We start from the raw sequence: 27,199 nt of genomic DNA, 5'->3' as shown, positions 1-27,199 counted from the left end.
GAGGGGAGGAACGCTGGCGAGGAGAGCAATCACTTCCATCCTGAACACGACGGAGTTTTCGGTGCCTACGAGATACATGTGCCACGTGTTCGGTTGTCAGGGCTGGTTCTCTGAATTCTGAGTTGAAGGCAAATGGTTGGAACCTGCCAGTTAGGTGATAATCACGGGTCTGAGTTGGGGAGAGAGGGAAGGCTGAGAACAGGATGTGGCTGAGATGAAGGAAGGGGTCAGGTTTATAAGTACTGGAAAGAATTGCGTGAACATCTCGTGTCCGAGGAAAGGAAGTAAAACTTGGGGACCTGGGTATCTACCAGGCTGGCACGCAACCAGATCAGCTGGTAGCCTTTTAAGGATGTTTGCACTTCTTTAATAGCTTTCAGTATAATCATGATGCTTAGAAATGGGTACCATAAAGTACCTACAGAGTTATTGTGTGCGACAGATAAAATTACATTTCCAAGTGGCCTGCGCTTTATCCTTCTTTGTCTCTATAACTACGTAACCAAATAGCGTTATTAGATAAAATTGTCATATTACTTTTCAGACTAGAAAATAAAAAGCCATACGCCTTCCTCAAATCTGATAGACAACCCCAAGTTAGTGGTGGGAAATTCTTGCGTAGCCTCGATGAATCCAGCACAGCGGAGGTGTGATTCTGCGTAAAGTTATGAGGATGGATTGGGAAAACCCTCCAAAGTTCCTTCCAAGCCTAGGACTTTAAGAATTTAGGTCATTATAGGTTCGACACTAAAGTAGGTCAGGTAAGAGCAATCATAGAACTATTTTGGTTTTTGATGGAGTGAAGGTGTGGGGTACAGAGAGATTTCTTTTTTACCAGTTATCGTCCTGGGTAACTTAGAGTATAATAGATTTTCTAGTGTGTCCCTGGAAGGTGGAAGCCTTTGATGAAATATCAGAAAAGTCCATTCTTATCAGTGTGCTTTGCAGAGGTGCAAAGTCAAGATGGATTGGGTCAATCTAGAAAATAATTGGGAATACTGTAGATATATAGATATATATGGAATACAGTATATATATTGTATATATATTAGGAATACAGTATATTGCATTGGGTATACAGTATATATATTGTATATATATTAGGACTACAGTATATTGCATTGGGTATACAGTATACATATTGTATATATATTAGGACTACAGTATATTGCATTGGGTATACAGTATACATATTGTATATATATTAGGACTACAGTATATTGCATTGGGTATACAGTATACATATTGTATATATATTAGGACTACAGTATATTGCATTGGGTATACAGTATACATATTGTATATATATTAGGACTACAGTATATTGCATTGGGTATACAGTATACATATTGTATATATATTAGGACTACAGTATATATATTGTATATTTACATACACAATTGTCACCCCTTATCCACGGGGGACATGTTCCAAGACCCCCAGTGGATGCCTGAAACCACGGGTAGTACCAAACCCTATACGTATTATGTTTTTTTCCTATATGTACCTATCTACAATAAAGTTAAGTTTATAAATCAGACACAATCAGAGAATATTCAAATTGCCAGCATCACTAGTCTTGTGCTTTGGAGCCATGATTAAGTCAAATAAGGGTGTCTTGAACACAAGCACTGGGATACAGCGACATTGATCTGATAACTGAGTTGGCAACTAAGTGACTAACAGGCAGGACAGAGAGATGATTCGCAAGGATGGCGGGGGGCACTGTGGTAAGAAAAAATACTAACATGTGTTAATAATTTTCACAATCTGTTTGTTCCAGCACATGCCCAATTAGAATTGCTTTATGGGACTCTAATGCAATATTTAATTTTATTCTGAACTGCTTTCAAGGCCAATTCTGGAATAATCATTTAGAAGAGCACATTTTATATACAAGCTGGTAAAGGATCACAATTCTGGGGGAAAAAAGGTACAAAAAGCCCTTCAAGAAGACAATGAACTTACTGAAAATATTTATTCGAAAATGTTTACATTCGTTGTAGAAAATCTGGAAAATTGAGAAATATGAAAAAGGAAACAAAATTACCCTACTTGGAAAGACACAAAGGAAGCTTCTGGGTGGCTCGTTACCCTCTAGCTCTTGAAAAGCACTTCTCTAGACACCCCAATACTTATCTTTAATGTAGCAGAGTCCACCTTAAAAAATTATACTACCTTCAGAAATATGCACAAACTCCATAAGGACCTTACAGGAGAATAATTGCACGGAATACCTCCCTGCCCATTACATTCTCATTATTTTGCAATCCACTTCTACATAGCCTATACATCTAACAAAACATTCTTGTCATTTTTGTTTTAAACAGTGAATGCTTCTTAAAAGACGCTTGAACAACATGGATACTTTAAAGAAAGCTATTTTATATTTATCCAGACATTTACACTTTTGCTTTCTATTCTTTTCTTTTGCATAACTGGACTCTTATTTGGTATTTTTTCCTTCTTTCTGCAGACGTTTTATTTTTGTATTTTTTAGCCTGTCTTGTGGAGTGGGTCTACGTTTTCATTGTACCTGAAAATGTCTTTATTCCACTTTCAGTTTTGAAGGATATTTTCACGGGATCTGTCATTCTAAGTTGACACTATTCTTTCATCACCTTGAAGATATCTTTCCATTGCTTCTGGCCTCTTTGTTTCTTCTGGTGAAAAGTCATCCGTAATTCAGAATGTCACGCGCTCATGTATGATGCGTCTTTTTGTTCCCTAGCTGCTTTCGAGATTCACTCTGCATCTTTGGTGTTCAGGGTTGTCTAGGAAATTGTCAGGTGTCATTTCCTTTGTGTTTCTCCTGTTTGTGGTTTGCTGAACACCATCCATCTATGCGTCAACATCATTCATCGATTCTGGAAAGTTCCCAGTTATTATCTCTCCGAATCCTCCTTCTGCCGCCATTCTTGTTCTTTCACTTCCGACTCCAATAGAAAGTCTGAAAACTGAAATGCAAAGAGAAGAGAGACTGGGGAAGCGGAGAAGAGACCTTCTGAGGCCTGTGGGACAATACACTAGCTTCCCTGTGACTCACGTCACTGGTGACCTCAGAAGTTTTCAGGACAGTGTTGGAACTTCATCTTGAGTCAGGCTTGGGATCTGACACTGGTAGGGCGCCAGAGATATCTCTGTGCTTTTCCGTGAAGTGCCCAGTTCTCTTAACCATGAGATCGGTCTCTCCACTTACCACCCGGATGCTATTTGGGGTGTCTGTTTGCTCTGTCTCTCACATTGGAGAAGTCCCCCCACCCTGTGACACTGCCTTTGTCTTTGGAGGGCTGCGGTCTAATACCCTGTGAAGCCCAGGCATGCCTGAGTACACTTTGCATCAGATCCACTGCCCTGATCCCTACCTTCTGAAAGAAGCTGCCTTGAACTTGGGCGAGAACTCATGGTATTTATCTCCTCTCTCTTCCCACCTCACCCACATGGGGCAGACTATCTCTTTCCTCTGCAGAGATTCTTGGGAAACACTTAGCAGGTGGTCGAAGTATGTACTGAGACTAGGACTCCCTCATGTTTCCCATCGAACACGTCAGCCCACACGCTTTAAAACTGTACCCCGCTTTGCTCCTTTCCCACACCTACAACAGGGTCCTCCCACCCTGACCACTTCCACAAAGATCAAAGCCGACAGGAGTCTTGTCTTTCCAGAAAGGAGCTGGCTAGTTTTGGGAATTTAGTTTCTTGTGTTCCTCTGTGTCCTAAGCTTTTCGCGAATCTTTTTTTATAATTAAAAAATGATGATTTTTTTGAAAAGTATGTTTCAAACATAGGTTTGATTATGAGGATGAGAGCGCTGTTCTGTCCTGAAATGGAAGTAGGCATCCTAACAATTATATTTAATTCTGGTGTTTAATTAGGGGGAAACGAATTTTATTGTTCCCTAAGTAGCCAACTCAGATATTCATTACTTTGCACCAGGTTGTCTAAAACACGCGTGCCTGTTTTGTGTGTTTCTTCTTGTGCCTCCTACTTTTACCAATCAGTCTCCCCGTGGCTGTTCTCATATCACACTGTTTAAATAATTGCAGATTTACACGCGGGACAATTCGTTCTCCCTCTCCCATCCTCCACTGCCCTTCTTCCCGAAATTGCCAGGACGCTTTTGTGCATTTATTCTTCCAGATGATCAGAAGAATAATTTTGTGACCCGAAAAACAAACCCAAAAATTCCATGGTGACGTTCATTAGCTTTGTGTCAAACATACATTCATTTTGGGAAAAAAAAAAAAAAAAAGCATGTGCCAAGGGGGAAAGGGGGGTGTGGGATGAACTGGGAGATTGGGATGGACATGTATACACTATTGATACTATGTATAAAATAGATCACTAATGAGAACCGAGCGTACAGCACAGGGAACTCTACTCAGTGCTCTGTGGTGACCTACATGGGAAGGAAATCCAAAAAAGAGGGGATGTATGTATACATACAGCTGATTCACTTTGCTGTACAGCAGAAACTAACACAACATTGTAAATCAACTATACTCCAATAAGAATTAATTTAAAAAATAACATGTAAACACTATTGAATAATCTCATCCAGAAACATACTGCATTTCTTCATTTATTTTGGCCTCTTTCTCTACACCCTCCAGTACACTTTGTATTTTTCTTCATAAAGAATTTAGTTTTGAAAAAAAGAACAGTAGAGCACAGAGAAATTTATTACGTGAGGAGTCAGTTTGACACATCTATATGCCTGAGGCAGCCGTGGTGAAAAAGACCTAGTCTCCCGTCTTAGCAGTGTTAACTGCTTCCTCTCCCCTGTTTAACCTTATGATACCATGGACACTTCTGCTTTGCTTTTTACCTCCTCACTCCAGTCCCAGGCCCCATGCACGTTTGTCTATGACCACTTTCTTCTTTTCATTGAGTAAATGAGATTTTTTTTTCTTACATTAGCATTGAATAACGAATCCCAATGGTCCATTTTCCAGAAATAGAAAAAAAATTTACCCCATAATACTTGAATATTCAATATCCTGATATGCATTTTAATAGGGAAATGGGGACGGCCTGGTAATATACAACAGTTAGAACGTTCACGACAAATGAAGAAAAATGGATGTGACTGGTAACTCCATGACCTTGTAAAATGTTGAAAGTGTAATTCTCCCTGAATTCCTTGCTGAAGATTATTGTTGTTAAGGTCTGGCACTGAAGAAGAGCTACTGTACTGTTTTGTATTCTTAAAGGGTATTGTCATGCACAAAGCAGGAACTAAAGAATAGGAAAAAAAAAAAAGATATTATCGAAGTTTCTGAGCTGCCATCCACCTCTCAGGACTGACATAACATACACTCAAACGTGGACATCACTTAGAAACCACTGCGAAAGTGTATTCACTAGATCTTAACTAATTACAGGCATATTAAATCACCCAAATTTGTAGGTCTGACCCAGCATCCATACAGACATTTTCTCATGCTGTGTATGCCCCAGAAAGACGTGTGTGCACCATAGCACACCATTTTCATAGCAAGGCTGGAGTGGGCTGGGTTCAAATACATAATCAAATTTTAGAGGAAGTGAAATCATTTTTAAGTTGCTGCTGTATACACAGAGAGTTAATACCCACATTGTAGTCGAATATATATCGATGTTTTCAGGCGAGGATATATTTTTGTTTTCAGTGCAAAAGGCCCGTAAGGTGTTATTAGATATGGTTAAAACAATAATCTTTTTCAAGAACTGCAAAGACGCCAGACTTAATTAGTTTCACATCACAGAGAAAAATGCTGGAGAAGGAAATTGGAGTCAGAATCCTGACATAGCTTCTGAGCACATTGGGCATACCTGAACATAAGCAGAAGCTTCTATCTAGCTGTCCAGGCAGACGTTTCATAGGTAGGGAAGAGATTTATCTTGTGGAAGTGAGTATTTTTTCTCAGTGTTTTATTCTTCTTTAGGGTAGAACTCATTCTTTCTGCCTCTTTTCATTGCTCTTAGCTTGGCCTTTTTGTTTCTTTCCACTCAGCACCTGTGGATGCCTTGAAGTTTGTTCTCTATTCTTTGGTTATGTAATCAATATCATAACAATCGTGCAAATACTAGACAGCCGTATCGAGCATATCACAGAGGAGGAAACTGGCTACCCTCTTTGCTCTCCAAGACTCGATTCCCTATAGGGGCCATCAGCAGACAGTGTCTGTAAAGTGCCGGTTAGTGAATATTTTAGGCTTTGAGGGCTGCAGAGCCTCTTCATAATTTCTCAGATCTACCATTGCAGGATGGAAGCAGCCACAGGCAGCACAGAAACAACTGGGCTTGGTTTTATGCCAATACAACTTTATTTACAAAAACAGCGGCAGGCTGCGTTTGGACTCGTGCCAGAGTTCAGGAGCCCTGCTAGAGAGAAGCACAGCCCGCCCTTCCCACTCTGCCCTCATCTTTTTTTTTTTTTTTTTGGATGAGGACATATAGACCATGTTAGAACCTACAGATTGTCTTTTGTTTCAGGGCCTGTAAAGTCATAGGTGTAGAAGGCTGAGGCAAGGAGCCTGAATGATCAGATTGAGTTGGCTGTTGGACAGTAGGGCTTCCTGGTGACTGCGGCTACTGCAAGCGTGAGTGGCTGCCCAAGTTGAAAGGACTCTGAGAATATACAAAGTCGTGTTGCCCGTGTAGATGGCATGGGGGGGTGAACAGGTGTGTGTGTGCATGTGCCACCCTCCGCCCCTGCGCTAGGATCTACCTGGAAATGAATAAACACAGGGGCGCGCTAGGGTGCCTGCAGGAGTCCAGTATCCAGCAAACCTCAAGTCAGCCATGTAGCACAAACCTGAAATTGGAGAAGGCAACGCACCTGCTGATGTTGCGACCATAGAGCAATGCCGAGGTGAGCCTCTTCTCCTTCTCCACCTCCTTCCCGTAGCTCTGCTCTGTTCCCTCTGCACCCACTGCTCTGTTGATTCCGCTTCTGCCTGTCTTCCTCTGCGGCCACTGTCCCTAACGTACAGGGACTTCTCCTGGTGTTCAGGAGGCAAAGGACTTGCCGACGCGTTTATAGGAGGCTAGGAAAATTTTGTCTGGATGGAAAAAGAATGACTGATGGATTCAAATACTTGAAGCAACCACTGGTCGGCACGTACATACTGATGCTTCCCCAAACGTTCTCACTTCTGTTTTCCTCCGAACCCTCAACAACATGGCGTCCGTGGCAGCCAGCGTGAGAAGGGCGCCCACACCCGGTTGATCAGTAGCCTCGCACAGATGCAGCTAGTTTTGGTTTTCTGCAGCCAGCGGACAGTCACGCAGGCATTCAGAGGCAGGCTCAAACAGCCTGAGCTTCAGCCCGGCTCCCATCTCTCTCCTCAGCCCAGATCCGGCTTCAGGACTCTGGACCAATATCCAGCTGCCCACCACGCATGTCCCCGTCCAACTCCACGTGTGTCAAAGACAGTTTGTCGTTGTCCCTGGCACTGCTTCCCTAAGGAAGGGCCAAGGGAAGGATCCAGCAGTTACCTTTTGCAGTTTCTAGAGGATGCCCTCATCCCTCACCTCATGGCCCCCTTCTCCTCCTGCAAAGCCAACACCATACCATCTGTATCTCTCCCCGATTCTGACGCTCCTTTCTCATTTTTTCAATCCTAAAGACCCCTGGGATGACTTCGGGGCACCTGGATAATCCAGGTCCATCTCCTCATCTCAGGGTCTTTGCCCTGATGCCATCTTCAAAGCCCCTTTTACCATGTAAAGTGACATATTCACAGGTTCCAGAAATTAGGACGTGGACATTTTTATCTCACTCGCCACGCTTCCCAAGCCCGGTATTAATCCTAGATTGTGCTTATCTCTAATATCCCTCGAGTCTGCTCTCTTCTCTCTGCTTTTATGTCTACAGCCCTGGGCTTCATCCACAGTCTCAGCTCCTCCCACCTGGATTGCCACTGTAGCTTCCTCACTGGTCGTCTTTCTCCAGTGTACGTTCCATCTGGCTTTCAGTGTGTTTCTCTAACATTCCAGTCACTCTCATCACTCTAACTTGCATCACTCTGCTGAGGGAAGTTCTCCCAAGTGATGCCCTTGGCCTTCTACGTCCTAACTCTTCATCTGCACGCTGAAGGTTGGCAGCTTCCAGCCCTACCTAAAGCCTCACCCATGAGCCTCTGCCGAGTTTTGCTGGCTCACACTTCTCTGTCTTTTTTTTTTTTTTTTTTTTGCGGTACGCGCGCCTGTCACTGCTGTGGCCTCTTCCGTTGCGGAGCACAGGCTCCGGACGCGCAGGCTCAGCGGCCATGGCTCACGGGCCCAGCCGCTCCGCGGCACGTGGGATCTTCCCGGACTGGGGCACGAACCCATGTCCCCTGCATCGGCAGGCGGACTCTCAAGCACTGTGCCACCAGGGAAGCCCACACACTTCTCTGTCTTTGCTTCTGCCCTTTCTTCTGTCGGGACCACCCTTCCCACATTCTTTATCCAACTCCTCCTCTTTCAACAAAACTCCCTTCGATATTGTCTGTCTTCACTAAACCTTACCGAACCCTAATTATTTAGCTGCCCCTTCGCAGCTCTTTCCCAGCATCCTGACCACACCACGCTAGTTGTCATTATACCACGTTATGATTTGTTATTTATTTGTCCCTTTCCACTTCTAGACTATAAAGTTACTCAGGGGAAGGAGGGCATATTATTTGACTTTTTTTTTTTTTGAAAGCCCTGGAGCCTCACACAGTGCCTGGCTGGCATGTAAGAGGTTACTTACATGTCTGTGCAAAGACTAAATCCGTGACAGAACGGCATGAAACTAGAAGTCAACCACAGAAGAAGAAATGAGACGAAGACGAAACAACATGCTACTAACGACTAAATCCTTGAAATCATCATTAATTTATGGTTTGAATTTTTTTTTTTTTTTTTTTTTTGTTTGGCCATGCCGCATGGCTTGCGGGATCTTAGTTCCCCAACCAGGGATCGAACCCTGGGCCCCTGCAGTGAAAGCACCAAGTCCTAAGCACTGCACCGTACGGGAATTTCCTCATCAATTATCAATTAATTTACAAATGCACTTCTCTCCTTGCTTCTCACCCTCACCAGGAACACAACCCATGGGGAAGGTGTGTGCTTTATTAACGTCCCTGTTTGCTTTCATCCATTTGTTCAGCAACAAGTGTTGGCAGAGTGACAGTGAGAGACCCGCAGTGGTGTGCGTTGTGGATTCTCTGACTGGAAACCCTCCCTCCCTTAGACTGGTGTCCAGTAGCAGACTTGTCCCGCACCCCTGGTCCCCATGTCGGTCAAGGGCACCGCCACAAGTGCTCTGGCTAGGAAGGTGGGGTACTTCCTTCACTCTCTCTTGCTCGACAGCAGCATAGAGTCAATCTCTTGGTACCATTCCTTCATCTTCTGAAAGCTCTTCAACCCACCCACCTCCCTCTATGACCATGACCCCCACCTAAACCACCTTGTTCATCCTCAGGAAGACGGTCCCTAGATCCACTCTGGCTTATGGGAGAGATTCTGAAACCTGCAAAAACCACCCCTCTGCTCTCTTCCTGTTATGCTTGAAGCACTTGTCACAATGGCCCTGTGACACTGCATGACATGGGCTTCCACTCCTGTTCCAGCTTCATTTGATGGAATACTCTCTCTCACTCCCTTGGCCCCCAGGCCTTCAGTCTGGCTCTCAGCTCCCAAAGTAGCCAGCCTCTTCCTGCCTGGTGTGAGAGATAACTGGTCAGCTCGGGCGCCATAACAAAACACCATAGGTTGAGCGGCTTCAACAATAGAAGGTGATTTTCCCACCGCTCTGCAGGTTGGAAGTCCAAGATCAACGTGCCAGATGACTTGGTTCCTGATGAGGACCCTCTTCCTACTTGCAGAGGGCCACCTTCTCGCTGTGTCCTCACACAGTGGAGGGAGAGAAGGAGAGAACTCTGGGAGACATTGATCCCATCAAACCATGACTTCATTTAACTTTAATTACCTCCCGCAAAACCCCATGTCCAGATACAGCCACATGAGTGTGCTCACCTCGGCAGCACGTATACTAAAATTGCAACAATACAGAGAAGATGAGCACGGCCCCCGTGCGAGGATGACTCGCAAATTTGCGAAATTCGTGAAGCGTTCCATACTTGTACTGGCTGCCGTAAGACAACCCTTGTTCCTTCGTGGACCCTCCTCTTTGAGGCTTGCATGCTTAAGGATCCCAAACGACTAAGAAATTAAAAAGAAAGAAGACTGTCATTCATACCATTCACACCTAAAGACTTTTATCTGTTTTGAGCATGAACTTCTCCTGCTACACAGAAGTAACAATATGGTAGTCAGTTTTGTATTTGGAAATGTATTGGTAGCAGGGATGTTTTCACAATTTTCAGAGATGATGCATTCTTCATGAATACTTTTGTACGGCTGCTTGAAAATATGAATTCCAAACTTGCAGTATAGCTGTGAACAACGTGAAAAACAAACAAACAAATACAGTCACATGACAGCGCTATACAGTCCCGTATGAATTTGGTGGGGTACAAGTCATTCATAGCACGTAGCTTAGACAGTCAGCTCACTAAATATGTGCTCAGCTGTATTTCCTAGACCACCGTGTAAGGAGGTAGCACCAGGGGACTAGTTTTGCCTGCTGAGCTGTGAGCAGAGCCACACATGTCATGTCCAGGTGCAGATGGCAAGTAGCCAGTACACGTCCTCCTTCTCTGTCTGCCCTGCAAGGTGTTTCTGGAGGCCACGTGTTCCAGATAACGTAGCTCCAGGGCACAGGGAGACCGCATGACTCCCATCAGACTGTGATGTAAGAAACGGAGCTCTGCTTTGGGACGACCTAAGGGGTGGGATAGGGAGGGAGGGAGGGAGCCTCAAGAGGGAGTGGATATGGGGGTATATGTATACATATAGCTGATGCACTTTGTGGTACAGCAGAAACTAACACAACATTGCAAAGCAATTATACTCCAATAAAGATATATATATATATATATATATATATATATATATATATATATAAAGAAATGGAGCTTTGTAGCAATTTGCCCTGATATTTTATGGATTCTTTTTTTTTAGCAGCACAACCTAGCTTTTCCTGACTAATACATGTCTCAAGGCCGTTGGCATGCTGACGCCTCCACCCAGAATGTCCTTCGCTTCTTCTCCTCTCAGTTATCGTTTGGGTCTAAAGTCACAGTCTCTAGGTTTTTTCCTCTGTCCTCCCAGCCTTTCTCAGGCCACCCTGCTTTACTTCCCCAACGCCTGCACCTTGCGGGATGCCTTCTCTCTTGTAACCATGTATCTTACTGCACTCTGTCCTCCCAGCTCCTAGCTCATTGCCTACACTTGCTTGACCCTCCATAAATGTTCAACTTCTTAGTAGCGTGTGCTCAGGAAATACTGAATGGGTGGATGCAGGAAGAATGAGGGAATAGAACATGATGATCCTGTGATCTAACCACACATCTGTTCGGATCTGAGTGGGGAGATCAGAGTTTGCACGTTTAAGTCAAGTCAGCACTTTCAAGGCCACAAAAGCCGTCCAACTTGATTACAGGTAGACCTTTTTTTTTTGGGGGGGGGCATATAAAAGATCTTAGTTTATTAATCCTCTCATAAAAGGCTGCTCACATCTCCACCGATACAGTCACGGCAGAATCTTTACTCCTCTTGTTGCCAGCACCAACACTGGCCTTTGCAGTCCCCCAGACTTTCTTCATTCTGTTCTTGAGTTCCTTTCGCTGTTTTCTGGACATCTTTTTCTTCTCATGCAGGCCGTGTCTTGCAGCCTGGGTTTGGGCTCGTTCTTCTCCAGGTAATCCAAGGCATCGTAAACCATGTCAAAGCCAGTTGTCTTGCCACCATCAAAATGGGTTGTAAATCCAAATACAAAGGTGCCATCTGGTGTGCTCTTGTATATGCATTTCGGCTAGTTTTTTTCCCCCAAATTTCTGTCTTAGGGCCTGTTGCCTTCCCAGGGTGAAGGACATTGATGCCCGTTTGTTTGCGCTGAAGTAGTCGGTCGGTCATGAACTTCCTGGTCCTGGATAGTTACTGTGTCGTTCATGATGACCGCTGATCTTCAGGCAGCCTGGGAGGACAAGAGCACCGGTAGGCCTTTGGAGGAATGGGCTTCTGAAGATGGAGGCCCAAGTGAGGAGAAATAAGAGGATGCCTTCCCTCTGAGGCAAGGGCAGGGTCCCATAAAGAAAATCACTACATAGGCACACAGCTTTACCACAGTCACTGTGATTATCAGGTTTTCTTAGGTATCTGTTACCAGAAAGGCAGGAAAATGCCCCACGGTTCTCACACTTTCCTCCATCACCGTGATACCCCCGTGCATGCCTGAGTGTCATTCAGTGGCTTGAATCAATACCCGCTGAAGATGAAACCAGCAGTTGTGTCACCCCCGGCTCCGCAGAGATCACCCTTGGTTTCTCGCCCTCGGCCAAAATATACACTGGGTCTCTCTTTGCTTTTGTGCTGTGGCTGGCATGTCGCTGCCAGCACCACTGCTTTCTGCCCACCGGCCGCGAGATCTCGTGACGTCCTAGACACATTCCTTTGGTGTCTCCCAGCGTCCCCCAAAGCGGAGATAATCCAGCCTGAATGTTCACTCAGCACCGGAACGGCCCCCCTGGGTTTGGCTGGCAGCCCCCGAGCAGACCTTTTGTATCTGTGTCCCTTTGACGGACAGGCGCTGCGGATTCCCGGGACCCAGCTCCCAGAAAGGAACTCAGCAGGGAAGGGGGACTGCTAAGTATCCTTCCAACCTGAAGGTAGAAAACACAAATGAGAAGAGAAGGAACTGGGGCAAAGCTTCTGACAGAGCTGATACGTTTTCGTGGGAGAACATTACCCGGTTACGGGGACGCGAGACCTGGTATTTCGCCGTTGGCCTCATTAATCAGAGAAGGACCAGCCTGGCCGTGGTGATGCCAGTTCCCCAACCCATTGCTGCGGGTTTTAACTTTTGTCCTGATGTCTGAGGCTGACGTGTGATCCCAGGGCTCTCGGGGCAGGCGTGTGATCCCCGGGCAGTGTCACTCTATAAATAACACGCTGTGCTGGGAATAGCACACTTCTTCATTCCTCCTGCCAGAGACGACCTCTCAGCTCCTTGGAGGTCAGGACAAGGTGAGAGCCACAGAAAGGTGACAGAGAGACAGAGAGGGACATCATGTAGTGGATTGCAGAGGGTCCTCTCCCAAATTTACGTCCCTGGGAATCTCAGAATGGGACCTCAGTTGGAAAGAGGGTCTTTGCAGGTGTCATTCGTTAAGGGTCTTGGTTGGAAATCATCCTCGTGCCGTCAGTTCAGTGACTGGTGTCCTTATGAGAGGAAGGAAAGGGAGGTTTGGACAGAAGTATTCACAGAAAAGAACAAGCAAAGACAGAGGCAGAGATTGAGGTGAGGTGGCCACAAGCTAGTCAGCACCAAGGATTGTAGCAGCCACCACAAACCAGGAAGGACCCTCCCCTGGAGCCTCACAGGGAGTGCAGGCCTCCGGACACCTTGACTTTGCACTTCTGGCCTCCAGAGCCGGGAGAGGATGCACTTCCCTTGTTTACAGACATCCAGGTGGTGGTCACAGGAAGCACACACAGACCCCAATGCTGGCATCCTGATGACACCAACACTTCTTTCCCGGGTCCTGGCGATAGGCTGCCTTCCAAACTAAAGGATTGCAAGAGCCAAGAGGCTGTTTCCTTTCTGTTGAACTTGATTTTCCTTGAAAATCCCCAATATGGCCCGTACCCCCCATCACTGGGGTGCTGCCAGAGGCCCTTGAAATCCTTCAGCCATTGGCACAAAGACGCGGAAATAGAATGAGGGGCTGGCCAACCAGGAGGCTTGAACTGCTTCTCATTTGTTTTCTTTGCTTGGGAAAGAAATCAGATGATCCCATGCAGGCCCCCGGGGTGAGAGCAGATGATTAGCAACACAGAGCTGAAAATAGGCTTGTTTTTCACACCACCCTCTTGCTTTTTTTTTTTTTTTTTTTTTTTTTTGTCACAGAACCATGTTGCGACAAAACCAAGTTTAATTACTTCACACCTTGCACCTCAAGGTATGTGATTACTTTGAGAAAAGAGAAAATCTAGGTCCTGCCGTGCCGCCCACCCTGGACAGGCACCGTGGTTTTTACAAAGGTCCATCAACGCTCTTAGGATCTGAGGTTATCGAGGTTCTTTTTATGGACATTTGTCCATGCCGGGGACCCGCTGAAGCTTAGTGCAGAGTGCGTTGACTGGGGAGACCGTGATTCTAAGTAGGAGCCTTTGCCAGGCCAGATTCCTCCGGGGTGAGTCAGTGATCACGGCAGGAAAGCGGGGAGGGGGATTACGACCTCTCCTGTGGGACATTCAGAGTCACACTGCCCATAACAATATAGACATAAAGTGGAGACATCTAGGAGCCTGAGAAGTTCCCTACCATTCAGGGCAACAAGTTTCTGCAAAGTGTGAATGTTAATGGTACAAACCAAGGTTAAAAACAAAAAACAAAAACTTGCTCAGGGTGGCCCAGGGACCACTCTCAGCTCCTGCAGTCCCTGCCATGTGAGCCCCTGGTCGTTTCTCATCACGGCTATTTCCTTTCTTCCAGGCCTGTAGGATCCTATCTTTTTGACTCTACCTTTCTTCTGATTAGGTCAGGCCCACCCAGGGTAGTTGATGGACTCAAAAGTCAACCAGTGAGGAACCTAGCCCACAGGGTGACATTCACGTTGTTGATCCTCACGCTGAAACAAACAAACAACAGCAAAACAACAACACCACCCTTCCGTAGGAATAAAAAGTACGGAAAGATGGAGAGAAAAGGGGTAGTGGGTGCAGGCAGACAGTCCTGGGTTTGGAGCCTACTTCTCAGCTTGTGTGCACAGTTTACGCCACCCCCTCAGCCTCGGTATTCCTTTGCATGGGGGTAGAAATCAAACCACAGTATTATAAAAATAATGTTTGTCCACAGTAGCCACACGGTGGAAGCAATCCAGGTGTCCGTTGACAGAAGAGTGGCTAAGCAAAACGCAGTATTTATAAAATTCAACCCTGAGAAGGACATCCTGACACAGGCTACAGCATGCGTGAACCTGGAGGATATCATGCTCAGTAAAATAAGCCAGACACACAAAGACAAACATTGTGTGATTCGACCTCAGTGCAGTACGCAGAGGATCACATTCATAGACACAGAAAGTGGCATGGTGGTTGCCAGGGCTGTGTGCAGGGGGAACGTGGTATTAGTGTTTAATGGGTATGGATTTTCAGTTTCGGGAAATAGAAAGCTTCTGGAGAGGGACAGTGGCGATGATAGCACAGCGATGTGAATATACTTAACGCCACTGAAACGCACACTGAAAAATGGTTAAGGTGGTCCAACTTACGTTATGCGTGTTTTGTACCACAACTTAAAACTAATAATAATAATAGGTTATTTAAAAAAAAGAGAGAGAGAGTGACATTCACCATATTCACAGGTCCCACGCATTCTCAAGAGGAGCCCACTCTACACCAGCAGAAAGGGATCTCGGGGTACATCTTAGGCTTCAACCTCCCACACCAATAAGTGCGTTCACGAGGGCTACCCCAGTGGGCCACTGGGTCTCAGTGGAACTGCAGATTCCCTGGGAGACTGGTAGTAGCTACCTGAGAGCCACCCTGCTCAGGGGAGAGGAAGCTACCCTGAATACCCTCAGGCAGTGAGGGTCGTGCCTAGGGTGTCCACTCCCCTGAGTGTGCAGACCACACCAGCCCCCGGTGTAGCGCGCAGCCCTACCCTTCTGGCAGAGATAGTCCCGTGCAGAGGGACTCCCGTGTGAAGCTGGCAGCCCCGTCTGTACCGGCCCGAACACACGGAGTTGATTTACTGCCGGGTTACAAAAGCTCTATCGCGATCACCTGGCAATGTGGTTTCTGATGCTTTTTTTTTTTTTTTTAATTTTTATTAGAGTGTAGTTGCTTTACAGTATTACAGCCACTATGGAAAACAGTATGGAGGTTCCTTAAGAAACTAAAAATGTTTTCTGGCTCTTGGTCTAGACAAGGGCCATGGGAGTTAGGATGTACTCCTTCAGTCCAGAACTCCTCTGGAGACCCCCATGGCCGTTTTTGTCCACCGATGGTTTGCAATCGATGTAACCAGTTAGATGGGCTGCTTGATGACATGGCTGGAGGAGCGGAAACGCATGTTGGAAACTTATGGTTTGAATTCTCATGGGGAAAAAAAATGCTTTGCACAGAGCTTGACGGTTTAATTCTGAGACAAAACATGACCTATGTGGAAATATGAAGCATGGGAGATGGTGCCTGATGCCTGAAACGTCTTCTGGACCTCCCATGTGTTCAGGTTCTGCCTGTCTGTCTGTCTCTCTCTGTCTTTTTCTGTTTCTGTGTCTCCCTTTCTGTTTACTGATCTCTGTTTCTCGCTTTGTCTCTCTCTAGATGAACCACATCCTTTATCTTCAAAAAGGAAACTATATGAGGGTGCTCCGTGGAGTCTCGTGCTCCCTGTCACGTACCCAGATTTCGGAAACCTTTGCAAGGCTCTCCACGAAGCCACAGCTGGTCCCCCCTCTGGTGAACTGAGTGGTTAGGGTTTGAACACGGAGGGCGTCTGCTTCAGAGTCTTACCAGTTGGCTGGGCGCCCTTCCTGACACGACATGAATGCTCAGATCTTCACTGGATTCACTGCCTGCCTTATTAAGAGTGGGTTTTAAACAAAATGCGTGATAATCCATCTCCCCCATTTTTCCTGGGTATCATTTGCTTGTTGCTCTAGGTGCCACCGCAGAATATTGGCCTTTTTTCCCCAGTCTCTTTGCTCAATGGACATTTTGACCTCTGTCCCCCATGGAACCACCTTGACTTTGATTTCTGTCCTGGTCACCACGTTACTCCCCAGCTATTAAGAGCCAGCGTGTCTCAGACAGGGGGCCCTTGAAGCAGCCTCCGGCCAAACCTGCGTCGGGTCTCTTTCTTCTGTTCTCTCCTGCCGGCCTATGTACCTTCATGGTGCCAGCTCATGAAACCCTCTGCCGAGGGGTGATGCCCAACAATTGCCTGAACTCTCAGACCTTTGAACGCCTTCATCCTTTCGAAAAAGAATGACAGTGCCTTTGAAAACTCAGTAGAAAGAACGTTTCGTTCCACCCTGAGATCATACCTAAGATTATATCTCCCGGGAGGTGTCCTCACATACACCCCATGAGTGTTTTATGGGTAGGAATCCTTGTTTCGGGGTAGGATGGGAAGATGAGGCCAGGATGAGAAAATGCCTCCTGGGGAGGGTGTCTGGATGGGTGTAGCTCAGGTCAGGCACCTGTCCCCTGACTTGGAAGAGGAGGGAGGGGAGAAACTGTCCCCTTGGGCTTTCTGAGTAGGACAGAAGCACCTGGACCTACCTTCTAAAGAGCTGACTCAACATGCGAGAAAGTCCTTCCTCACAAAGAAAGTCAAGAGCAGGCAGATGGATCCCTGGACAGCTCTGCCCCAGGAGCTGAGACCAAAGACGACAAAGACATGAAACAGTGTGAGCAGGTTCCCGCATGGAGAGACCTAGCAGGGAGGGGTGATGGGTGGGTGCTGCAAACGGGGCCAAGGTCACAGCCCAGAGTCTTACCCGCCATACCATGTTGCCCCCCATATATTGGAAACGATTTTGGAGAGCATTCTTTTAAGCAGCAAAGAATAGAAAGAGACTCTTAATTTCTCAATCCAAGGCATAGAGGGTTTAGCTTACCAGTGATTTCAGGAGACACAGGGATAAATCCTGCACTTTCTGGCTTTAGGGGCAGTCAGTCTTGTGAAGATTAAAAGGAGTTGAATTCAAACTACTGGGCTCTATGCCCCCGTGAGGGAGGGACCTACTGGTCTGCTAACTTTTACAGAACGTGGTTGGTATGTCCTTTGTGCGGCTGTCGTGAGCTTTAGGTGCGGTGAGAGCTTTAAAGAACACGGCACAGCGTATGTATTCAGCACTCTCGGGTCGTTCGCTGAGTCTGGTCTCCCAAAACTCAAAAGGGAGACTGACGACAGAAGGAGTTAAATCTGTCATACGCGTTCTGTCGAGTTTCTCTGTTTCTGATGATCCATTTAGCGGTAGAAAACACCGAAAGGGACAAGAGTCCAGTGGATCTAGGCATCCAGATGTGACCTTCCTCTTATTTTAGGATTGACTGTTTTTTTAACATTACCTCCTGGCAATTTATTATCAAACGGGCCTATTCATGCCTTTCACATGTGCATACTTCTACGGATGTGCTTATATCCACAGAGTCCTGCGTGCATACACATATGTACATATTGAATTATTTGTAAGGTTGTTACTGAACCAAACTTGGCGCCACTCACCCAGGCACAGCAAAGCCAGTCTCCTGACGGCACGTTGTGGTGAAGGAAAATGCAGTGTTCGTTGCAGGGGCCAAGCAAGGGGAGCAAGCAGCCCATGCTCAAAAGGTCCAAAGTCTCCGATGGATTTCAGGGAAAGGGCTTAAAAGACAGGGTGAGGGAGTGGGGCTGTGGGCTGTGTGATGAGCTGGTGGACACTGTTCTGATTGGTTGGTGGTGAGGTCATCGGGAGTTGGCATCCTCAGCCTTCCGGCTCCAGCCGGTCTGGGGTCTCCGTGCTGGTGGGCAGCATGCAGTTGACTTCTTCCCTGGTGGAGGTTTCAGTATCTGCAAAACAGCTCAAAGGACGTGGCTCGGAATATGATCTATAGTCCTTGGAGGAATGGAGTCCTTGGCTTTCTTTAATGACTAAACTATTATTAATTTATTTTGCTTGACCATTTTCCTTTATTTCTTCATTTCTCACTTCTATGATTAAATTTGTTCTTGGAACTTGGGGAAGGCCTAGGAGGCGGAAGTTTTTCTACAAACAAGAGGCAGGGGATGGAGTGGTCTGTACTGGGAAGGCCCCATAGGCTGCTGCTCATATACAGGGGGAGTGGAATTATTGAAACCTTCTTTACATCATCATCTACAGAGGGAAAGCCCAGGACTAATGCGCTGGAGTATAGTTGAAACCATACTGGCTGGGAGTCAGGAGGGCGGGTCCTGTTTGAATCTCTGCCATTAACTAGTTGTGTGATGGTACCCATGTCACTCAACCACTCTGGCTTCCAGTTTCTTCTTCTGCATAATTAGGTGACTAGTACCCCTGATCACTCCCACCCCTTACCGTCAGTATGTTTATGGATCTATTAAGACAGTTAACCTGGGCGCTGAACTCAGGATATGGTCTGGCTCCCTGGAACACCGATACCCCTGCATTTATAGAGCTGAGGGCACCTGAGGGTGGGTGTGTTCAATTCACTGTGGGATTATTTTGTCTCAGTCAGCGTGGGCTGCCATAACAAAACACCACAGACTGGGCGGCCTCACAACAAACATTTATTGCTCACAGTTCTGGAGGCTGGAAGCCTGAGATCAGGGTACCAGCACGGTTGAGTTCTGGTGAGGACCTTCTTCCTGCTCACACATGACCACCTTCTTGCTGTGTCCTCACATGGTGCAGAAAGAATTCTTCTTCTCCTCCTTCCTCTTCTCCTTCCCCTTCCCCTTCCCTTCCCCTTCCCCTTCTTCTTCCCCTTCCCCTTCCCTTCCCCTTCCCCTTCCCTTCCCCTTCTTCTTCCCCTTCCCTTCCCCTTCCCCTTCCCTTCCCCTTCCCTTCGCCTCCCCCTCCCCTTCCCCTTCCCCTTCTTCTCCTTCTCCTTCCCCTTCTCCCCCTCCTCCTCTTCTCTCTCCTCCCCGCTTCCTCACCCTTCTCCTGCCCCTCCTCCTTCTTCTTTACTCTTCCCATCCTGGGTCTCCACCCTCATGACCTCATCTAAACCTAATTACTCCCCAAAGACTCCACCTCCAAATACCATCACATTGGGGGTTAGGGCTTCAACATACGGACTTGGGGAGACACAATTCAGTCCTTAGCAGTAGGCATGCTACTTCTCCTGTGAAGTACCACTTTATCACTCAAGTGATTTATAAATATAAGCGTTTCTTTGTCTTAATATCAGTGTCATAATTTTGAGCCCCAACATTGACTTGTGTACAGCAAGCCTTTGACGAGGCTACTGCAGTCCCTTGACATGGAGTGTTTATTCAGCGAAAACTCTTCAGCCCTCTGCTGTTCTCTGAGAGCTAGGTGTGTGGAGACTATGGTCTGTATTTCACACAAACAGAGACTATTTCCACCTTTTCTTGTTTCTGTGACTCTGAGCCAGCGGACATTCCCATTCTGGAATAGCAGGAGAGTAACTTTTATCGTTTCTTTCATTGTTTCGATTACCCTGGGAAGCTCATTCCCAGTTAGCTCAGGTAGACACTTGGGATCATTTATGAAGAAAGCCTAAATTCTCCCCCTGCCTCAGCCAGTTTCTCTTCATTTGTCCACGGCTGTGGAGTGCATTTATTTATATTGGCCCAAATCAGTAATGATCCCTGTCACTCAGAAGGATAAACAAAACAGACGTATGCTTTGTGACATCAGCTCCGTATTGGTATTTTTTGTATTGAAAGAATAGCGTGCTACCAACAACATATGAATAAGCATGAGAAGGCTGATAAATGCTTACAGAGTTCACAGGGATAAATGAGGATGACTTACCAGAACAAATAGTCCTCTTTCTAGAAGACCTATAATGGAAAACGTTACCTACAGGAATCAGATGCACAGAAATCTTTTTCATACGAGAGCAAAACTCCCCGGCATCACTTCCCATACCCTCTCCCATGCTACTTCTTTGCAAAAAAAAAATGTGATTTTTGTCTGAAACAATCACTGGGGAGAGAGCAGAAGAAACTTGCAGAGCTTGAAATTTCACAGGAAGAAGTGAAACTGAGAAGCAGTCAAGATCATTTGTGGTTTTTTGTTTTGTTTTGTTTTGTTTTGTTTTTGCAGTACGTGGGCCTCTCACTGTTGTGGCCTCTCCCATTGCGGAGCACAGGCTCCAGAGGCGCAGGCTTAGCGGCCATGGCTCACAGGCCCAGCCACTCCGCAGCATGTGCGATCTTCCCAGACCGGGGCACGAACCCATGTCCCCTGCATCGGCAGGCGGACTCTCAACCACTGCGCCACCAGGGAAGCCCTCATTTGTTTTTAAAAACAATTACTTAAATACAATACTGGGAGAAAGCATTAGCATATTTAAACTTGTATTCTGCATATGTAAAATCTTTTAAAGGGAGAACAACCTAGTGATTTTTTTTAATGTAATTTGACATATGCTTTATTGGGAAAGAATCACACTATTTGGTAATTACCAAAATTACCACTTCTCAAATTCTCCTAATTATTTCACATAAAACATGTCAGTCTGGCCCCATTTTTTAAGCAGAGATTTTAAATGTTTTCGTAGCAAAACTGTGCAGAAAGGAGCATGCTTCCCAGAATGTAATCACGGAACATTTCAAGGTAGCAGCGTCCCTGTAGAACATTGATCCATCTCTCAGTGACTGAGAGAGCTCCTCTCGTGTGCCACGGGCCTCGATAGCTCTCTCCTGTTACAGCTACGTGTGTGTACGTTCTCAGGGTCCTGTGCTAGGCTGACTTACATAGAGGTAGCCTTTTCATTTTCACAGCTCTGTGGTAGGATTCGTGTACAGTGCGGTGACGGGGGGTGCTCACTAGTTTAAGGCAGGGTAATGACAACGTTTCTACGAGGATGACAAAGAGCCCATCTTGCTTGAGTAACTACCCTCCAATACCTGGTAAACAGGCGGACTTCCGTCCCCAAGTGTGACAGAGGTGGTGCTCTCAGAAGTCGGTTAGGGTTGAGGATATGGACGGAGGCCATAGCGGTGGTCCCGCCATCTGTCAGCTCATCGGGGGATCAGGGTTTGCTGTTCCTGCCACAGGATGCTGACAACAAACAGTTCTTTTTTAAAATTTTTATTGGAGTAGAGTTGATTTACGACGTTGTGTGAGTTTCAGGTGTACAGCAAAGTGAATCAGTTATGCATGCACATATATCCACTCTTTTTCAGATTCTTTTCCCATACAGGCCATTACAGAGTATTGAGTAGAGTTCCCTGTGCTGTACAGTAGGTCCTTATTGGTTATCTATTTTATACGTAGTAGTGTGTATATGTCAATTCCAGTCTCCCAATGTATCCCTCCCCACCTCAGCCCCTGGTAACTATAAGTTTGTTTTCTACATCTGTGACTCTATTTCTGTTTCGTAGATAAGTTCATTTGTATCATATTTTAGATTCCACATATAAGCAATGTCAAATGATATGTGTCTTTCTCTGCCTGACTGACTTTACTTAGTATGACAATCTCTAGGTCCATCCATGTTGCTGCAAACGGCAGCATTTCCTTCTTCTTTATGGCCGAGTCATAGGCCATTAACAAATACGTTTCTTGGCACCCGCTCGGAGCTGGGAGTGACACTAGGTCTTAGGAATATAACGGTGAACAAGAGACCCCTGTTACTTTCCACTACAGGATACAGCCAAGTGAGCTCTACAGTTCAGAAGAGAAGTAGGGAAACTGAAACGGCAGGGTGTTCAGTGACGTGGCAGGAAAATGGGAAAAGACAGGCTATGCTGAGGCAGGAAGAATGAGTGGAAATTTGCAAATGTGGGTGTTGGAGGTGGGAGTGAGATTGGGAGGCATGGGGTGAGGTTGAGGGTACTTCAGCCTAGAGGAGCCACGTGGCAGGAGCCCCATGATGTGAGAGGCACAGAAATAAATGCCGCGTGGCTGGTGGGGGTGAAGTGGGCAGAGACCACGGGAGGGAGAGGCGCCAGGAGGGGAGGCTTGGCGGTAGCAGGGACTGTATTCTCAAAGTCATGGTATGGGCTTCAGAGCTCATCCTAAAAGATATGGGAAGATGTCAAAGTCATGGTCATGATCAGATTTCTCTTTGTAAATATTTCTCTGACTAGTTTATTTATTTATTTATTTTGGAGAACACGGGGAAGGGTTAAGATTGGAGATACAGGAAACTAAGTAGGAATGACAGCCTCAAGTAAAGGTTCACTGGAGAACCCTGTTGTTATTTGACACATACTGTTGTCACCTGGCAAAGGGAACCATGAGATTCTGATTCTATTCCATGAGTACCATCTTCTGACATGGTTTTAACCCTCGGTTGCAATCAAAACAAGAAGCTAGGACTTCCCTGGCGGCGCAGTGGTTGAGAGTCCACCTGCCAACGCAGGGGACATGGGTTCGAGCCCTGGTCTGGGAGGATCCCACGTGCCGCGGAGCGACTAGGCCCGAGAGCCACAACTACTGAGCCTGCACGTCTGGAGCCTGTGCTCTGCAACAAAAGAGGCCGCGACAGTGAGAGGCCCGCGCACCGCGATGAAGAGGGGCCCCCGCTTGCCGCAACTAGAGAAAGCCCTCGCACAGAAACGAAGACCCAACACAGCCAAAAATAAATATAAATAAATAAAAATTAAAAAAAATATAAGAACCTGCTTATAAAAAAAAAAAAAAACCAAGAAGCTGCCCTCCATCGGATGGCCAAAACCGGCATTCATGTTTACCCGCCAGAGGCAACGCCACAATTGTGAATTTTAATCCAAATCAGCCAACAGCCATCTTCACGTTGAAATTTACATGGAATCAACATAAAAGTTTACCTTTTTAAAAGTGACACGAGTTAGCGTTTCATCCAGTGTTCTGTTGAACGTGATCAATTTTTTAAAATGAGAGAGACTTAATCCGTGTAAAGTTTGCCTTTCCAGTCATGCTTTATGAATGAAATTTATATCCGTGAGAGGAGTTCTATGCAAGTGTTCCAGGTTTTTATCTTTTCCAACTGGACATGTCTGCATCACTTCGGGTTTTGGCTGAAAGAGAATGAAGCTCATTCTGCAATTTGGTAGAAAGATCATCAAGAAGGTTCATGAGATCCATGTGAGGTTGGAGCTCAACACTGGGGATCAGGGGTAACCAAGAGGTCTCTAGAGGTCTCTGGAAGCCTTCCCTCCAGCAGACTGGTCTGCAGTGACTGTGCTTCGACCGTCCATCTCATCCTCGTCATGTGCTCAAGAGGTGATGCCCTGACTGGAGGGGCTTAGGTCAGATGCCCACCTCTCAGGAAGAGGGTACATCTGTCCCATTTGGTTTCCTAAAAGGGAGATGGTCAACTTGATCAGCCTTTTGTTTTTTGTTTAAATAGGTCTTTTACAAATATTTATTTATTTATTTTCCTTTTTTTTTGGCTGCATCGGGTCTTAGCTGCAGCACACGGGATCTTTGTTGAGGCATGCGGGATCCTCTTGTGCTGACGTGCGGTCTGCTTGGGTTTCTCTCTAGTTGTGGCATGCGGGTTATCTCTCTCTAGTTGTGGCATGCGGGTTATCTCTCTCTAGTTGTGGCATGTGGGTTATCTCTCTCTAGCTGTGGCACGCAGGTTCCAGGGTGCATGAGCTCTGTAGTTTGTGACACGCAGGCTCTCTCTTTGAGGTGCGCGGGCTCAGTAGCTGTGGCATGTGGGCTTAGTTGCCCCGTGGCATGTGGGATCTTAGTTCCCTGACCAGGGATCGAACCCCCGTCCCCTGCATTGGAAGGCAGATTCTCTACCACTGGACCACCAGGGAAGTCCCAACTCGATCTACCTTTGCACTCAGTTTACATGCAATGGGAGCAAGACAGTTCCCCACAAAGGACATTTAGATGCTGCTATGGACTGAATGTTGTGTGCCCCCCCCCCCCAGATTCATCCGTTGAAACCCTGATCCCCAATGTGATAGGTTTTGGAGATTGGACCTTTAGGAGGTAGTGAGGTCATGAGGGTGGAGCCGTCATGAAGGGATTAGCTGCCTTCCAACAGGAGACATCAGAGGAGACAGCTGGCTTCCTTTCCCTGTTGTGAGGATGCACTAAATGAAGCAGGAAGAGGGGCTTATCAGACCCTAGAGCGTAACCATGGTAACTCCCTGATCTTGGTCTCCCCAGCCTCCAGAAGTGGTAGATCTTAGGCCACAATATGGCAACTGTCCACTGCATGTTGCTTTGCCCATTCAAGATTGTTAAGAACTGTTGGTTAATCAGACCTTCAGAGCCTTTCACGTAGATGCTTTCCTAGTTATAATATCTGTCTCAAGTAAGGAAATGCTTCCTTGACACAAGGCCACATGTGCCTATGTGGATAACTATATACTGTGGATATGGCCATACAAGTCTTCTTATGTCAAGCAAACTGCCTAAACGGGGCTGGTTTGACTAAAATTTGTGGGAGCTAATCGTGACGTTAGCCCCTGCTGATGTCAGTTGAACTACAAATACCTATTCTTCTGTTGGCCCCGGGGAGTGTAATAAGATTTAAGAGATAAAAATGCGGTTTTCCGATGGGTTAAGTTAGTTATTTCGCGCGTGTTACTGAAAATGTAAGTACATTTCACCTAATCCATTACCTCCAACGAATCAGATTACATGTGACACCTCTTCTGGGTGACAAATGGGTTTATAAAGTATTACTTAAATGGCACAATGGTAATCTGTCTGCTTCATGGCTGGAACCCAGGAACTCCATTTTTCTGTAACAGTTCTAATGAATCATTTCAAAGCATCATAATACATGTAAGTACTTCTTTCTCAGTGCCAGATAAATAAGGTATCAACTCTAAAGTAACAGTATTTTCCCCCAAAGCTGTGATGGGATGGAAAAAATAATCAACCCTTCCAAAGCTCAACAGATCTCAGGGATATGAAAATATTCACCGAAGATTATAAAATTGGACAGGTTCAGGTTTGTAGACTGAAATATGTCTTTGAAAGTTCTACTCAGTGGTTACGCCTCTGGCATATATTCCACAGGAAGCTGGGAATGTTTGATTCCTTCATTTTCCAGCTATCTTCCACCTAAATTGCTTTTTGTAATACATCTCATAGGGTTGGCCAAAAAGTTCATTCGGGTTTTTCTGTAACCTTTTACAGAAACCCAGACGAACTTTTTGGCCAACCCAGTATTACTAGAGTACAAGTGATATTTCAGTGCTTATAGCTGAAGTGGCAAAGCTCGTTTCTACCTCAGTATTCTTATATTTTCCATCATCCCACTCCACAAAACTGCGTGCTCTTTAATTCCATTTCTAGACCAATATTTTCAATCATATTTCTGTAAATGATGGGCAATTTCATAGACACAGAGTTTTCGTCTCCATACAAACACTTGGAAGATTATAATATTCTCCCAAAGGTTGTGTCTTTCCCTTTAAATGGATGAGGTATTAGTGTTTCAGGTGTGAATGTTTTAAATGTTCTGGGCTAAAAGGCTATCTTAGATGGGAAAAAATGAGCATTGGGCAACTAAACTATTATTAATCATTTGAACATAAGGGCTTTCCTTAAGATATAAAGAATTTCTTTTCCAAGTAGGAGGAGAAGAAGAAAGATTTTATTTTATTTTATTTTATTATTATTATTATTTTTGTGGTACGCGGGCCTCTCACTGTTGTGGCCTCTCCCGTTGCGGAGCACAAGCTCCGGACGCGCAGGCTCAGTGGCCATGGCTTACGGGCCCAGCTGCTCCGCGCCATGTGGGATCCTCCCAGACCGGGGCCCGAACCCGTGTCCCCTGCATCGGCAGGCGGACTCTCAACCACTGCGCCACCAGGGAAGTCCCGAAGATTTTATTTTATGTATTGAAATTTCTCTTATTGTCCACATAATCTCAGGTGTGTATAGGAGAGAAGGGGAAAAGAGTTGCACCTCTGCCTGATAAGTTCTTTATGGGTCAAGTATTGGGTTGGCCCAAAAATTCGTTTGGGTTTTTCATAGCTTACAGAAAAACCTGAACAAATTTTTTGGCCAACCCAATATTAACATCTGAAGATAAAGCAAGGTCAAGTGAAGAGTAAGTTCTTCATATCATACATGCTTATGATGAACACACAGTGAATTTTGCCCTACATCTTTGGAGCCATGTTTCTTACAAACATACACACACACAGACACACACACACACACAAGGCTTTTTATTTTTTTACTTTATTTTTAAATACACATTATTTTTTTAAACCCCGACCCTAGTATAGCTCATTTTATTTTATTTTATTATAATTTTATTTTTCTGGCCGTGGCGTGTGGCATGATCTTAGTTCCCCGACCAGGGATCGAACCTGTGCCCCCTGCAATGGAAGCGTGGAGTCTTAACCACTGGACTTCCAGGGAAGTTCCCACACAAGGCTTTTTAAAGAACTATTTCTTCTGTCTTTGGCGAGGCTGAGCCCATCTTCTGTTGGGCTCCAAGTGTCATCATCGACCACCCTTGACTG

The 27,199-nt window shown here is 45.8% G+C and overlaps 1 long non-coding RNA gene, 1 other non-coding gene and 1 pseudogene across 2 annotated transcripts in view; 2 read left to right on the top strand and 1 right to left on the bottom strand.

The window, feature by feature from the left end:
• LOC137217868 (uncharacterized) overlaps positions 1 to 27,199 on the top strand; it is a 388,659-nt gene that overhangs the window by 175,828 nt on the left and 185,632 nt on the right. The gene's annotated exons all lie outside the window — the stretch shown is intronic.
• LOC137217920 (U6 spliceosomal RNA) lies at positions 9,983 to 10,089 on the top strand. The gene has a single exon (XR_010940312.1). It is a non-coding gene; the product is annotated as a U6 spliceosomal RNA (small nuclear RNA).
• LOC137217875 (small ribosomal subunit protein eS24 pseudogene) lies at positions 11,589 to 12,028 on the bottom strand (annotated as a pseudogene).

This window comes from Pseudorca crassidens, chromosome Y (assembly GCF_039906515.1).
Source record: "Pseudorca crassidens isolate mPseCra1 chromosome Y, mPseCra1.hap1, whole genome shotgun sequence".
Lineage (NCBI taxonomy): Eukaryota > Metazoa > Chordata > Mammalia > Artiodactyla > Delphinidae > Pseudorca > Pseudorca crassidens.
The sequence above is the reverse complement of the archived record's forward strand: the minus strand, read 5'-3'. Positions and strand labels throughout refer to the sequence as shown.